The sequence below is a fragment of the Micromesistius poutassou genome, assembly GCF_964030765.1.
Source record: "Micromesistius poutassou genome assembly, chromosome: 24".
In the NCBI taxonomy this organism is placed as follows: domain Eukaryota; kingdom Metazoa; phylum Chordata; class Actinopteri; order Gadiformes; family Gadidae; genus Micromesistius; species Micromesistius poutassou.
This window is the reverse complement of record NC_140294.1, coordinates 5,587,745-5,600,244: the sequence shown is the minus strand read 5'-3', so window position 1 is coordinate 5,600,244 and position 12,500 is coordinate 5,587,745. Positions and strand designations below refer to the sequence as shown.

The window sequence follows — 12,500 nt, the reverse complement described above, 5'->3', positions numbered from 1 at the left end:
GGGTAGGGGACGTATCAGATATTAAACTGATAAGAACAGATACTACACTTGATCTTAGCCAAAAGGCCGAGAAGCGATACCCACACATGGTCAGGCCTAGAGGCCACCTTCCCAGACACGACGCTCTGCTTGGCGGTTTAACAGCGAGAACAGCCTCAGCCTATCCAAATTCAAAAGGACCACTAGGCGTCCACCACACATAGCGTGTTGTCAAGACTATATTTATCCTGAAAAACGAGTTTATTTATCATTTGTGCTAACGCAGCTTCTCTTGGGATTATCTGGTTCATTCAGAAAAATACAGCATCGTTTTTATTTGCCATCAAAACGTATCCCATAATTCTGAGATACTTAACTCGTTGATTCAGAAAAGCATGCAGTGAATGCATTACGCTGCCCCAATAAACTCACACTGGCGCGTCTGAATAAACCGGTGACCAAGAACGCTCTCCTCATTATGCCGTCACAAACCCAGGCAGCCTTACCAACAGAACTCACAGGCAATATAAGCAGGACAGAGCCAGATTCTGCTCAGTTCTTCTCGGACCTCATGAGCGACAGGTAGGCAAATATCCTCAGATAGCGCAATTATTATCCGATTGAATAGTTTTTGATATTTCACTATCCTCTAAGTTATAATATCAGGTATCATGTTCTGTTGTGTGTGTGTGTGTGTGTGTGTGTGTGTGCGCGTGCGCGTGTGTGTGTGTGTGCGCGCCTGAAGGTTGTCGAAATGTAGAGCTCTCGTCGCAGCTCTCTGGTGCTCCCTGCTGGCAGTCTCACTATACTGTCCGCGTGTTTCACAAAAAGATTTTGGAGAGACGTTGTCAGTGTCTGTATGTTGCTTCAATTCTCCCAAACAGTTGGCGGTAAAGATCCGGCCACGGTAAACAATTGCAGGCAAAAAGCTCGAGATGAAAAGAAAAAGCTTACAGCACCTGGTATTCCCAGGCGGTCTCCCATCCAAGTACTAACCAGGCCCGACCCTGCTTAGCTTCCGAGATCAGACGAGATCGGGCGTGTTCAGGGTGGTATGGCCGTAAGCAATTCTACCCGTCGCCAAACACGCTTTTATACGCAGGAGCACATTAGGAGTGGGCCAGGGGTCGCACTTGTACAGAAACAATGATTAGTTATACCACAATGAATAGATGAATGAAGGAATACGTTATTCCAGACTCAAAGCTCCGTATAAAAACGCAATGCAATACACTGCGTATGCGTTTGTGTAAACGTTTGAAGAAACGTAGCGCTCCAACACCTGGGGTGCGATTGCAGGCATTCGTAGCTGTTTTTTCTTTAGAACAACATAATCAGGGGAGAGCGCGAACGCAGTCCCCCACTACCAGAAATTATGCAATCGAGATTCCCACATTTGGGGAATTCGCACGGGTCAGCAACAGCCTCAGTGCAATGGCTGAGCCTCGCTATGGGTGAACCACCTTCTTGATCATGGTATCTCCCTTGCCAGGTAAGTATGAGTTGTGAGCGTTCAGGGTGGCTACACGTTGCCCACGCGTGCTCCCGTGGGGGACGGTTGCAAAGCATTCTGCAAAGGGACGAGATACACTGGAACACAAAGTGTTGGCAACATTCCTGCACGTCTAGACTGTATAGACACTGTAGACCACCGATCACACGTTTTTAACTTGCATCTGAAATCAGCGTGGGTGGAAGCAAAACGACAGCAAACCTGGAGATCAGAGTTATTTGAACACTACAATGTATTATTGTTTATATAAATATATACATAGCCTATAACAGAATCCCGTTGGAATAAATGTTCATGGTGCGTTTTCATACGCACGTTTAAACTGTAAATGATCCATGTCACTTTGTTGTCTCAAACGCGGACGGGTGTAGCATCAGCAGGAGATGCCTTTTGATTTGAACAGTCATAGGAGGGTGCACCGGTCCTGGAGGTACTGCAATACCAGGTCGATGCGTGGAGTGGACGGAGCAAGCCCCTTTTCCATCTCCAAGTTCCAAAAATCAATTTAATATATGGTCCCCGGGTAGGGGACGTATCAGATATTAAACTGATAAGAACAGATACTACACTTGATCTTAGCCAAAAGGCCGAGAAGCGATACCCACACATGGTCAGGCCTAGAGGCCACCTTCCCAGACACGACGCTCTGCTTGGCGGTTTAACAGCGAGAACAGCCTCAGCCTATACAAATTCAAAAGGACCACTAGGCGTCCACCACACATAGCGTGTTGTCAAGACTATATTTATCCTGAAAAACTAAACGAGTTTATTTATCATTTGTGCTAACGCAGCTTCTCTTGGGATTATCTGGTTCATTCAGAAAAATACAGCATCGTTTTTATTTGCCATCAAAACGTATCCCATAATTCTGAGATACTTAACTCGTTGATTCAGAAAAGCATGCAGTGAATGCATTACGCTGCCCCAATAAACTCACACTGGCGCGTCTGAATAAACCGGTGACCAAGAACGCTCTCCTCATTATGCCGTCACAAACCCAGGCAGCCTTACCAACAGAACTCACATGCAATATAAGCAGGACAGAGCCAGATTCTGCTCAGTTCTTCTCGGACCTCATGAGCGACAGGTAGGCAAATATCCTCAGATAGCGCAATTATTATCCGATTGAATAGTTTTTGATATTTCACTATCCTCTAAGTTATAATATCAGGTATCATGTTCTGTTGTGTGTGTGTGTGTGTGTGTGTGTGTGTGTGTGTGTGTGTGTGTGTGTGTGTGTGTGTGTGTGTGTGTGTGTGTGTGTGTGTGTGTGTGTGTGTGCGCGCCTGAAGGTTGTCGAAATGTAGAGCTCTCGTCGCAGCTCTCTGGTGCTCCCTGCTGGCAGTCTCACTATACTGTCCGCGTGTTTCACAAAAAGATTTTGGAGAGACGTTGTCAGTGTCTGTATGTTGCTTCAATTCTCCCAAACAGTTGGCGGTAAAGATCCGGCCACGGTAAACAATTGCAGGCAAAAAGCTCGAGATGAAAAGAAAAAGCTTACAGCACCTGGTATTCCCAGGCGGTCTCCCATCCAAGTACTAACCAGGCCCGACCCTGCTTAGCTTCCGAGATCAGACGAGATCGGGCGTGTTCAGGGTGGTATGGCCGTAAGCAATTCTACCCGTCGCCAAACACGCTTTTATACGCAGGAGCACATTAGGAGTGGGCCAGGGGTCGCACTTGTACAGAAACAATGATTAGTTATACCACAATGAATAGATGAATGAAGGAATACGTTATTCCAGACTCAAAGCTCCGTATAAAAACGCAATGCAATACACTGCGTATGCGTTTGTGTAAACGTTTGAAGAAACGTAGCGCTCCAACACCTGGGGTGCGATTGCAGGCATTCGTAGCTGTTTTTTCTTTAGAACAACATAATCAGGGGAGAGCGCGAACGCAGTCCCCCACTACCAGAAATTATGCAATCGAGATTCCCACATTTGGGGAATTCGCACGGGTCAGCAACAGCCTCAGTGCAATGGCTGAGCCTCGCTATGGGTGAACCACCTTCTTGATCATGGTATCTCCCTTGCCAGGTAAGTATGAGTTGTGAGCGTTCAGGGTGGCTACACGTTGCCCACGCGTGCTCCCGTGGGGGACGGTTGCAAAGCATTCTGCAAAGGGACGAGATACACTGGAACACAAAGTGTTGGCAACATTCCTGCACGTCTAGACTGTATAGACACTGTAGACCACCGATCACACGTTTTTAACTTGCATCTGAAATCAGCGTGGGTGGAAGCAAAACGACAGCAAACCTGGAGATCAGAGTTATTTGAACACTACAATGTATTATTGTTTATATAAATATATACATAGCCTATAACAGAATCCCGTTGGAATAAATGTTCATGGTGCGTTTTCATACGCACGTTTAAACTGTAAATGATCCATGTCACTTTGTTGTCTCAAACGCGGACGGGTGTAGCATCAGCAGGAGATGCCTTTTGATTTGAACAGTCATAGGAGGGTGCACCGGTCCTGGAGGTACTGCAATACCAGGTCGATGCGTGGAGTGGACGGAGCAAGCCCCTTTTCCATCTCCAAGTTCCAAAAATCAATTTAATATATGGTCCCCGGGTAGAGGACGTATCAGATATTAAACTGATAAGAACAGATACTACACTTGATCTTAGCCAAAAGGCCGAGAAGCGATACCCACACATGGTCAGGCCTAGAGGCCACCTTCCCAGACACGACGCTCTGCTTGGCGGTTTAACAGCGAGAACAGCCTCAGCCTATACAAATTCAAAAGGACCACTAGGCGTCCACCACACATAGCGTGTTGTCAAGACTATATTTATCCTGAAAAACGAGTTTATTTATCATTTGTGCTAACGCAGCTTCTCTTGGGATTATCTGGTTCATTCAGAAAAATACAGCATCGTTTTTATTTGCCATCAAAACGTATCCCATAATTCTGAGATACTTAACTCGTTGATTCAGAAAAGCATGCAGTGAATGCATTACGCTGCCCCAATAAACTCACACTGGCGCGTCTGAATAAACCGGTGACCAAGAACGCTCTCCTCATTATGCCGTCACAAACCCAGGCAGCCTTACCAACAGAACTCACAGGCAATATAAGCAGGACAGAGCCAGATTCTGCTCAGTTCTTCTCGGACCTCATGAGCGACAGGTAGGCAAATATCCTCAGATAGCGCAATTATTATCCGATTGAATAGTTTTTGATATTTCACTATCCTCTAAGTTATAATATCAGGTATCATGTTCTGTTGTGTGTGTGTGTGTGTGTGTGTGTGTGTGTGTGTGTGTGTGTGCGCGTGCGCGTGTGTGTGTGTGTGTGCGCGCCTGAAGGTTGTCGAAATGTAGAGCTCTCGTCGCAGCTCTCTGGTGCTCCCTGCTGGCAGTCTCACTATACTGTCCGCGTGTTTCACAAAAAGATTTTGGAGAGACGTTGTCAGTGTCTGTATGTTGCTTCAATTCTCCCAAACAGTTGGCGGTAAAGATCCGGCCACGGTAAACAATTGCAGGCAAAAAGCTCGAGATGAAAAGAAAAAGCTTACAGCACCTGGTATTCCCAGGCGGTCTCCCATCCAAGTACTAACCAGGCCCGACCCTGCTTAGCTTCCGAGATCAGACGAGATCGGGCGTGTTCAGGGTGGTATGGCCGTAAGCAATTCTACCCGTCGCCAAACACGCTTTTATACGCAGGAGCACATTAGGAGTGGGCCAGGGGTCGCACTTGTACAGAAACAATGATTAGTTATACCACAATGAATAGATGAATGAAGGAATACGTTATTCCAGACTCAAAGCTCCGTATAAAAACGCAATGCAATACACTGCGTATGCGTTTGTGTAAACGTTTGAAGAAACGTAGCGCTCCAACACCTGGGGTGCGATTGCAGGCATTCGTAGCTGTTTTTTCTTTAGAACAACATAATCAGGGGAGAGCGCGAACGCAGTCCCCCACTACCAGAAATTATGCAATCGAGATTCCCACATTTGGGGAATTCGCACGGGTCAGCAACAGCCTCAGTGCAATGGCTGAGCCTCGCTATGGGTGAACCACCTTCTTGATCATGGTATCTCTCTTGCCAGGTAAGTATGAGTTGTGAGCGTTCAGGGTGGCTACACGTTGCCCACGCGTGCTCCCGTGGGGGACGGTTGCAAAGCATTCTGCAAAGGGACGAGATACACTGGAACACAAAGTGTTGGCAACATTCCTGCACGTCTAGACTGTATAGACACTGTAGACCACCGATCACACGTTTTTAACTTGCATCTGAAATCAGCGTGGGTGGAAGCAAAACGACAGCAAACCTGGAGATCAGAGTTATTTGAACACTACAATGTATTATTGTTTATATAAATATATACATAGCCTATAACAGAATCCCGTTGGAATAAATGTTCATGGTGCGTTTTCATACGCACGTTTAAACTGTAAATGATCCATGTCACTTTGTTGTCTCAAACGCGGACGGGTGTAGCATCAGCAGGAGATGCCTTTTGATTTGAACAGTCATAGGAGGGTGCACCGGTCCTGGAGGTACTGCAATACCAGGTCGATGCGTGGAGTGGACGGAGCAAGCCCCTTTTCCATCTCCAAGTTCCAAAAATCAATTTAATATATGGTCCCCGGGTAGGGGACGTATCAGATATTAAACTGATAAGAACAGATACTACACTTGATCTTAGCCAAAAGGCCGAGAAGCGATACCCACACATGGTCAGGCCTAGAGGCCACCTTCCCAGACACGACGCTCTGCTTGGCGGTTTAACAGCGAGAACAGCCTCAGCCTATCCAAATTCAAAAGGACCACTAGGCGTCCACCACACATAGCGTGTTGTCAAGACTATATTTATCCTGAAAAACGAGTTTATTTATCATTTGTGCTAACGCAGCTTCTCTTGGGATTATCTGGTTCATTCAGAAAAATACAGCATCGTTTTTATTTGCCATCAAAACGTATCCCATAATTCTGAGATACTTAACTCGTTGATTCAGAAAAGCATGCAGTGAATGCATTACGCTGCCCCAATAAACTCACACTGGCGCGTCTGAATAAACCGGTGACCAAGAACGCTCTCCTCATTATGCCGTCACAAACCCAGGCAGCCTTACCAACAGAACTCACAGGCAATATAAGCAGGACAGAGCCAGATTCTGCTCAGTTCTTCTCGGACCTCATGAGCGACAGGTAGGCAAATATCCTCAGATAGCGCAATTATTATCCGATTGAATAGTTTTTGATATTTCACTATCCTCTAAGTTATAATATCAGGTATCATGTTCTGTTGTGTGTGTGTGTGTGTGTGTGTGTGTGTGTGTGCGCGTGCGCGTGTGTGTGTGTGTGCGCGCCTGAAGGTTGTCGAAATGTAGAGCTCTCGTCGCAGCTCTCTGGTGCTCCCTGCTGGCAGTCTCACTATACTGTCCGCGTGTTTCACAAAAAGATTTTGGAGAGACGTTGTCAGTGTCTGTATGTTGCTTCAATTCTCCCAAACAGTTGGCGGTAAAGATCCGGCCACGGTAAACAATTGCAGGCAAAAAGCTCGAGATGAAAAGAAAAAGCTTACAGCACCTGGTATTCCCAGGCGGTCTCCCATCCAAGTACTAACCAGGCCCGACCCTGCTTAGCTTCCGAGATCAGACGAGATCGGGCGTGTTCAGGGTGGTATGGCCGTAAGCAATTCTACCCGTCGCCAAACACGCTTTTATACGCAGGAGCACATTAGGAGTGGGCCAGGGGTCGCACTTGTACAGAAACAATGATTAGTTATACCACAATGAATAGATGAATGAAGGAATACGTTATTCCAGACTCAAAGCTCCGTATAAAAACGCAATGCAATACACTGCGTATGCGTTTGTGTAAACGTTTGAAGAAACGTAGCGCTCCAACACCTGGGGTGCGATTGCAGGCATTCGTAGCTGTTTTTTCTTTAGAACAACATAATCAGGGGAGAGCGCGAACGCAGTCCCCCACTACCAGAAATTATGCAATCGAGATTCCCACATTTGGGGAATTCGCACGGGTCAGCAACAGCCTCAGTGCAATGGCTGAGCCTCGCTATGGGTGAACCACCTTCTTGATCATGGTATCTCCCTTGCCAGGTAAGTATGAGTTGTGAGCGTTCAGGGTGGCTACACGTTGCCCACGCGTGCTCCCGTGGGGGACGGTTGCAAAGCATTCTGCAAAGGGACGAGATACACTGGAACACAAAGTGTTGGCAACATTCCTGCACGTCTAGACTGTATAGACACTGTAGACCACCGATCACACGTTTTTAACTTGCATCTGAAATCAGCGTGGGTGGAAGCAAAACGACAGCAAACCTGGAGATCAGAGTTATTTGAACACTACAATGTATTATTGTTTATATAAATATATACATAGCCTATAACAGAATCCCGTTGGAATAAATGTTCATGGTGCGTTTTCATACGCACGTTTAAACTGTAAATGATCCATGTCACTTTGTTGTCTCAAACGCGGACGGGTGTAGCATCAGCAGGAGATGCCTTTTGATTTGAACAGTCATAGGAGGGTGCACCGGTCCTGGAGGTACTGCAATACCAGGTCGATGCGTGGAGTGGACGGAGCAAGCCCCTTTTCCATCTCCAAGTTCCAAAAATCAATTTAATATATGGTCCCCGGGTAGGGGACGTATCAGATATTAAACTGATAAGAACAGATACTACACTTGATCTTAGCCAAAAGGCCGAGAAGCGATACCCACACATGGTCAGGCCTAGAGGCCACCTTCCCAGACACGACGCTCTGCTTGGCGGTTTAACAGCGAGAACAGCCTCAGCCTATACAAATTCAAAAGGACCACTAGGCGTCCACCACACATAGCGTGTTGTCAAGACTATATTTATCCTGAAAAACGAGTTTATTTATCATTTGTGCTAACGCAGCTTCTCTTGGGATTATCTGGTTCATTCAGAAAAATACAGCATCGTTTTTATTTGCCATCAAAACGTATCCCATAATTCTGAGATACTTAACTCGTTGATTCAGAAAAGCATGCAGTGAATGCATTACGCTGCCCCAATAAACTCACACTGGCGCGTCTGAATAAACCGGTGACCAAGAACGCTCTCCTCATTATGCCGTCACAAACCCAGGCAGCCTTACCAACAGAACTCACAGGCAATATAAGCAGGACAGAGCCAGATTCTGCTCAGTTCTTCTCGGACCTCATGAGCGACAGGTAGGCAAATATCCTCAGATAGCGCAATTATTATCCGATTGAATAGTTTTTGATATTTCACTATCCTCTAAGTTATAATATCAGGTATCATGTTCTGTTGTGTGTGTGTGTGTGTGTGTGTGTGTGTGTGTGTGTGCGCGTGCGCGTGTGTGTGTGTGTGTGTGCGCGCCTGAAGGTTGTCGAAATGTAGAGCTCTCGTCGCAGCTCTCTGGTGCTCCCTGCTGGCAGTCTCACTATACTGTCCGCGTGTTTCACAAAAAGATTTTGGAGAGACGTTGTCAGTGTCTGTATGTTGCTTCAATTCTCCCAAACAGTTGGCGGTAAAGATCCGGCCACGGTAAACAATTGCAGGCAAAAAGCTCGAGATGAAAAGAAAAAGCTTACAGCACCTGGTATTCCCAGGCGGTCTCCCATCCAAGTACTAACCAGGCCCGACCCTGCTTAGCTTCCGAGATCAGACGAGATCGGGCGTGTTCAGGGTGGTATGGCCGTAAGCAATTCTACCCGTCGCCAAACACGCTTTTATACGCAGGAGCACATTAGGAGTGGGCCAGGGGTCGCACTTGTACAGAAACAATGATTAGTTATACCACAATGAATAGATGAATGAAGGAATACGTTATTCCAGACTCAAAGCTCCGTATAAAAACGCAATGCAATACACTGCGTATGCGTTTGTGTAAACGTTTGAAGAAACGTAGCGCTCCAACACCTGGGGTGCGATTGCAGGCATTCGTAGCTGTTTTTTCTTTAGAACAACATAATCAGGGGAGAGCGCGAACGCAGTCCCCCACTACCAGAAATTATGCAATCGAGATTCCCACATTTGGGGAATTCGCACGGGTCAGCAACAGCCTCAGTGCAATGGCTGAGCCTCGCTATGGGTGAACCACCTTCTTGATCATGGTATCTCCCTTGCCAGGTAAGTATGAGTTGTGAGCGTTCAGGGTGGCTACACGTTGCCCACGCGTGCTCCCGTGGGGGACGGTTGCAAAGCATTCTGCAAAGGGACGAGATACACTGGAACACAAAGTGTTGGCAACATTCCTGCACGTCTAGACTGTATAGACACTGTAGACCACCGATCACACGTTTTTAACTTGCATCTGAAATCAGCGTGGGTGGAAGCAAAACGACAGCAAACCTGGAGATCAGAGTTATTTGAACACTACAATGTATTATTGTTTATATAAATATATACATAGCCTATAACAGAATCCCGTTGGAATAAATGTTCATGGTGCGTTTTCATACGCACGTTTAAACTGTAAATGATCCATGTCACTTTGTTGTCTCAAACGCGGACGGGTCTAGCATCAGCAGGAGATGCCTTTTGATTTGAACAGTCATAGGAGGGTGCACCGGTCCTGGAGGTACTGCAATACCAGGTCGATGCGTGGAGTGGACGGAGCAAGCCCCTTTTCCATCTCCAAGTTCCAAAAATCAATTTAATATATGGTCCCCGGGTAGGGGACGTATCAGATATTAAACTGATAAGAACAGATACTACACTTGATCTTAGCCAAAAGGCCGAGAAGCGATACCCACACATGGTCAGGCCTAGAGGCCACCTTCCCAGACACGACGCTCTGCTTGGCGGTTTAACAGCGAGAACAGCCTCAGCCTATACAAATTCAAAAGGACCACTAGGCGTCCACCACACATAGCGTGTTGTCAAGACTATATTTATCCTGAAAAACGAGTTTATTTATCATTTGTGCTAACGCAGCTTCTCTTGGGATTATCTGGTTCATTCAGAAAAATACAGCATCGTTTTTATTTGCCATCAAAACGTATCCCATAATTCTGAGATACTTAACTCGTTGATTCAGAAAAGCATGCAGTGAATGCATTACGCTGCCCCAATAAACTCACACTGGCGCGTCTGAATAAACCGGTGACCAAGAACGCTCTCCTCATTATGCCGTCACAAACCCAGGCAGCCTTACCAACAGAACTCACAGGCAATATAAGCAGGACAGAGCCAGATTCTGCTCAGTTCTTCTCGGACCTCATGAGCGACAGGTAGGCAAATATCCTCAGATAGCGCAATTATTATCCGATTGAATAGTTTTTGATATTTCACTATCCTCTAAGTTATAATATCAGGTATCATGTTCTGTTGTGTGTGTGTGTGTGTGTGTGTGTGTGTGTGTGTGCGCGTGCGCGTGTGTGTGTGTGTGCGCGCCTGAAGGTTGTCGAAATGTAGAGCTCTCGTCGCAGCTCTCTGGTGCTCCCTGCTGGCAGTCTCACTATACTGTCCGCGTGTTTCACAAAAAGATTTTGGAGAGACGTTGTCAGTGTCTGTATGTTGCTTCAATTCTCCCAAACAGTTGGCGGTAAAGATCCGGCCACGGTAAACAATTGCAGGCAAAAAGCTCGAGATGAAAAGAAAAAGCTTACAGCACCTGGTATTCCCAGGCGGTCTCCCATCCAAGTACTAACCAGGCCCGACCCTGCTTAGCTTCCGAGATCAGACGAGATCGGGCGTGTTCAGGGTGGTATGGCCGTAAGCAATTCTACCCGTCGCCAAACACGCTTTTATACGCAGGAGCACATTAGGAGTGGGCCAGGGGTCGCACTTGTACAGAAACAATGATTAGTTATACCACAATGAATAGATGAATGAAGGAATACGTTATTCCAGACTCAAAGCTCCGTATAAAAACGCAATGCAATACACTGCGTATGCGTTTGTGTAAACGTTTGAAGAAACGTAGCGCTCCAACACCTGGGGTGCGATTGCAGGCATTCGTAGCTGTTTTTTCTTTAGAACAACCTAATCAGGGGAGAGCGCGAACGCAGTCCCCCACTACCAGAAATTATGCAATCGAGATTCCCACATTTGGGGAATTCGCACGGGTCAGCAACAGCCTCAGTGCAATGGCTGAGCCTCGCTATGGGTGAACCACCTTCTTGATCATGGTATCTCCCTTGCCAGGTAAGTATGAGTTGTGAGCGTTCAGGGTGGCTACACGTTGCCCACGCGTGCTCCCGTGGGGGACGGTTGCAAAGCATTCTGCAAAGGGACGAGATACACTGGAACACAAAGTGTTGGCAACATTCCTGCACGTCTAGACTGTATAGACACTGTAGACCACCGATCACACGTTTTTAACTTGCATCTGAAATCAGCGTGGGTGGAAGCAAAACGACAGCAAACCTGGAGATCAGAGTTATTTGAACACTACAATGTATTATTGTTTATATAAATATATACATAGCCTATAACAGAATCCCGTTGGAATAAATGTTCATGGTGCGTTTTCATACGCACGTTTAAACTGTAAATGATCCATGTCACTTTGTTGTCTCAAACGCGGACGGGTGTAGCATCAGCAGGAGATGCCTTTTGATTTGAACAGTCATAGGAGGGTGCACCGGTCCTGGAGGTACTGCAATACCAGGTCGATGCGTGGAGTGGACGGAGCAAGCCCCTTTTCCATCTCCAAGTTCCAAAAATCAATTTAATATATGGTCCCCGGGTAGAGGACGTATCAGATATTAAACTGATAAGAACAGATACTACACTTGATCTTAGCCAAAAGGCCGAGAAGCGATACCCACACATGGTCAGGCCTAGAGGCCACCTTCCCAGACACGACGCTCTGCTTGGCGGTTTAACAGCGAGAACAGCCTCAGCCTATACAAATTCAAAAGGACCACTAGGCGTCCACCACACATAGCGTGTTGTCAAGACTATATTTATCCTGAAAAACTAAACGAGTTTATTTATCATTTGTGCTAACGCAGCTTCTCTTGGGATTATCTGGTTCATTCAGAAAAATACAGCATCGTTTTTATTTGCCATCAAAACGTA

General features: G+C 46.4%; 19 non-coding genes across 19 annotated transcripts in view; all 19 read right to left on the bottom strand.

Annotated features, from left to right (window-relative positions):
- The window catches only part of LOC311369928 (U2 spliceosomal RNA), a 191-nt gene extending 113 nt beyond the window's left edge, over positions 1-78 (bottom strand). The window contains exon 1 of the small nuclear RNA XR_014640260.1: positions 1-78. This exon is cut by the window's left edge and continues 113 nt beyond it. This is a non-coding gene — a small nuclear RNA (U2 spliceosomal RNA).
- Positions 79-926: 848 nt separating this feature from the next.
- LOC311370126 (5S ribosomal RNA) lies at positions 927-1,045 on the bottom strand. The gene has a single exon (XR_014640454.1). It is a non-coding gene; the product is annotated as a 5S ribosomal RNA (ribosomal RNA).
- Positions 1,046-1,314: 269 nt separating this feature from the next.
- On the bottom strand, positions 1,315-1,479 carry LOC311370331 (U1 spliceosomal RNA). The gene has a single exon (XR_014640656.1). It is a non-coding gene; the product is annotated as a U1 spliceosomal RNA (small nuclear RNA).
- A 421-nt stretch (positions 1,480-1,900) lies between these two features.
- On the bottom strand, positions 1,901-2,091 carry LOC311369927 (U2 spliceosomal RNA). Its single transcript, XR_014640259.1, has one exon. It is a non-coding gene; the product is annotated as a U2 spliceosomal RNA (small nuclear RNA).
- An 895-nt stretch (positions 2,092-2,986) lies between these two features.
- Positions 2,987-3,105, bottom strand: LOC311370123 (5S ribosomal RNA). The gene has a single exon (XR_014640451.1). It is a non-coding gene; the product is annotated as a 5S ribosomal RNA (ribosomal RNA).
- A 269-nt stretch (positions 3,106-3,374) lies between these two features.
- Positions 3,375-3,539, bottom strand: LOC311370330 (U1 spliceosomal RNA). The gene has a single exon (XR_014640655.1). It is a non-coding gene; the product is annotated as a U1 spliceosomal RNA (small nuclear RNA).
- A 421-nt stretch (positions 3,540-3,960) lies between these two features.
- On the bottom strand, positions 3,961-4,151 carry LOC311369972 (U2 spliceosomal RNA). The gene has a single exon (XR_014640304.1). It is a non-coding gene; the product is annotated as a U2 spliceosomal RNA (small nuclear RNA).
- Positions 4,152-5,015: 864 nt separating this feature from the next.
- On the bottom strand, positions 5,016-5,134 carry LOC311370122 (5S ribosomal RNA). Its single transcript, XR_014640450.1, has one exon. It is a non-coding gene; the product is annotated as a 5S ribosomal RNA (ribosomal RNA).
- Positions 5,135-5,403: 269 nt separating this feature from the next.
- LOC311370409 (U1 spliceosomal RNA) lies at positions 5,404-5,568 on the bottom strand. Its single transcript, XR_014640733.1, has one exon. It is a non-coding gene; the product is annotated as a U1 spliceosomal RNA (small nuclear RNA).
- A 421-nt stretch (positions 5,569-5,989) lies between these two features.
- On the bottom strand, positions 5,990-6,180 carry LOC311369924 (U2 spliceosomal RNA). The gene has a single exon (XR_014640256.1). It is a non-coding gene; the product is annotated as a U2 spliceosomal RNA (small nuclear RNA).
- An 852-nt stretch (positions 6,181-7,032) lies between these two features.
- Positions 7,033-7,151, bottom strand: LOC311370121 (5S ribosomal RNA). Its single transcript, XR_014640449.1, has one exon. It is a non-coding gene; the product is annotated as a 5S ribosomal RNA (ribosomal RNA).
- A 269-nt stretch (positions 7,152-7,420) lies between these two features.
- Positions 7,421-7,585, bottom strand: LOC311370329 (U1 spliceosomal RNA). Its single transcript, XR_014640654.1, has one exon. It is a non-coding gene; the product is annotated as a U1 spliceosomal RNA (small nuclear RNA).
- Positions 7,586-8,006: 421 nt separating this feature from the next.
- On the bottom strand, positions 8,007-8,197 carry LOC311369923 (U2 spliceosomal RNA). The gene has a single exon (XR_014640255.1). It is a non-coding gene; the product is annotated as a U2 spliceosomal RNA (small nuclear RNA).
- An 860-nt stretch (positions 8,198-9,057) lies between these two features.
- LOC311370120 (5S ribosomal RNA) lies at positions 9,058-9,176 on the bottom strand. Its single transcript, XR_014640448.1, has one exon. It is a non-coding gene; the product is annotated as a 5S ribosomal RNA (ribosomal RNA).
- A 269-nt stretch (positions 9,177-9,445) lies between these two features.
- Positions 9,446-9,610, bottom strand: LOC311370328 (U1 spliceosomal RNA). The gene has a single exon (XR_014640653.1). It is a non-coding gene; the product is annotated as a U1 spliceosomal RNA (small nuclear RNA).
- Positions 9,611-10,031: 421 nt separating this feature from the next.
- Positions 10,032-10,222, bottom strand: LOC311369922 (U2 spliceosomal RNA). The gene has a single exon (XR_014640254.1). It is a non-coding gene; the product is annotated as a U2 spliceosomal RNA (small nuclear RNA).
- An 854-nt stretch (positions 10,223-11,076) lies between these two features.
- On the bottom strand, positions 11,077-11,195 carry LOC311370119 (5S ribosomal RNA). Its single transcript, XR_014640447.1, has one exon. It is a non-coding gene; the product is annotated as a 5S ribosomal RNA (ribosomal RNA).
- Positions 11,196-11,464: 269 nt separating this feature from the next.
- Positions 11,465-11,629, bottom strand: LOC311370327 (U1 spliceosomal RNA). The gene has a single exon (XR_014640652.1). It is a non-coding gene; the product is annotated as a U1 spliceosomal RNA (small nuclear RNA).
- Positions 11,630-12,050: 421 nt separating this feature from the next.
- LOC311369971 (U2 spliceosomal RNA) lies at positions 12,051-12,241 on the bottom strand. The gene has a single exon (XR_014640303.1). It is a non-coding gene; the product is annotated as a U2 spliceosomal RNA (small nuclear RNA).
- Between the last annotated feature and the right edge of the window lie 259 nt (positions 12,242-12,500).